At 44.3% G+C, this 1,551-nt stretch overlaps 1 pseudogene; it reads right to left on the bottom strand.

The window, feature by feature from the left end:
- Window positions 1–450: 450 nt before the first annotated feature.
- On the bottom strand, window positions 451–1,215 carry LOC129681301 (40S ribosomal protein S3-like; annotated as a pseudogene).
- Between the last annotated feature and the right edge of the window lie 336 nt (window positions 1,216–1,551).

Raw genomic sequence — 1,551 nt, 5'->3', positions numbered from 1 at the left:
TATTAAGAGAAAAATAATTATAGAAAACTCCTGAAGACACTATGAAACACTAAAAAGTAAATCTGCACAAGTGTAATAAAAAAGTCAGAAAATAAAATAAAATTAAGAAAAATCACTAAGTCCATGGTGTTATTTCATTAAATAGTACTAAGACATTCAAGATTGGTTTTCAGGAACATCTCATAAAGACGAGGGTCAAAATTAGGCAGCCACACATGAACTGGATGTCAGAGAGCTGCACATCATCTTAGTCCTCACTCGGCCCTGCTGTCATCTGGATGAATTTGGTCATGTCTCCATGTCCTCTGGAGTTCGCACCAACTGCATTCATGTTCTGATGGACCAGCTCTGTTATTGGCCACCTTCACTTCTTTTGTTGTTGTTATGTCTTTGTGCAAGACTTTACTAAATGTCTTTGTGCAAGATTTTATTAAATAGGTCAACATCCAGCCTCCCGATGCAGCTGCCAAGACCCTGTTATGCTGTAGGCACTGGCTGGGGCATGGCAGGTGGCTCTGGCTTTTCACCCTTCTCTTCTGAGATGGGAGTGGTGGGCAAGATTTCATCTTTTGGTTCCACAATGCTCACATGATCAGGCAGAGGCTTCTTGGGGCCAATCTTACCACTTGGGTCCCAGGGCAGCATGATCTTCTTCACTTTGATGCCCAGCACACCTTGTCTGAGACATACATGGCCCATGGCAGAATCAACATAGTAGTTAACAGGGTCTCCACTGTGAATCATCAGACCATCCAAAAACTTCATGGACTTGGCCCTCTGTCCTCGGAGCTTCCCAGACACCATGACTTCTCAGACCTTGTCCCAGTCTCTGTAATGAATCGAAGCACACCATAGCTCACCCTTCGCACAGCAAGCCCTCCTAGGAGTTTGTAGTGTAGAGACTCTGCCTGTGCAGAGACCTCCTGTGGCCACCTTTGCTGCATAAAGCTCTACGTTGCTTTATGCTCTACCTTCAGGGAAGCCGAACCTCTTCTGGACCACTGCAGTCGACTCTCTGATCCGAAGACCCTTCTCCCAAAAAACATTCTGTGTTCTGGTGGCTAAAATAATGATTTCTGTTCTGGTTGGTGTACCTCGGACTTTGACTCCAGAGTAGCCATCTTCAGCTAACTCCTGAGTGAGAAACTCATTCAGTTCAGCTTTGAAGATGCCACCAGCCACAAACTTTCCCTTCTTGGAAATCTGTACCACCATCTCGCCATGGCAAGCTGCCAAGAAGAAAGCCACCTTCACTTCTTGAAATACTTTCTAATGGCTCAAATGTTCTTACTGGTGTTGCTATTGCTTTATTGTTACCCTTTAGGGAGGCTAAGAGCTTCCTATCATTGAAGTGTAGAATAAAAATTGAAGGCAATCTTGAACCCATGAAGCAGTCTTGAGTAATTGACACAAAGAAAGAAAATTTGGAGGGAAACTGCTACTAGATGGTTTTGCCATCCCCATTTTCAGACCAGACTACTGATTTCCATACCAGGATCACTACAGACCTCCACCCAAGTTTCTCCTGGCTTGGCTTTGTCTATGCATAGT

The sequence above is a fragment of the Psammomys obesus genome, unplaced genomic scaffold (genome assembly GCF_907164565.1).
Source record: "Psammomys obesus unplaced genomic scaffold, mPsaObe1.curated_primary_1811, whole genome shotgun sequence".
NCBI classification, from domain to species: Eukaryota; Metazoa; Chordata; class Mammalia; order Rodentia; family Muridae; genus Psammomys; species Psammomys obesus.
This window is presented reverse-complemented; position numbering and strand designations above follow the sequence as displayed.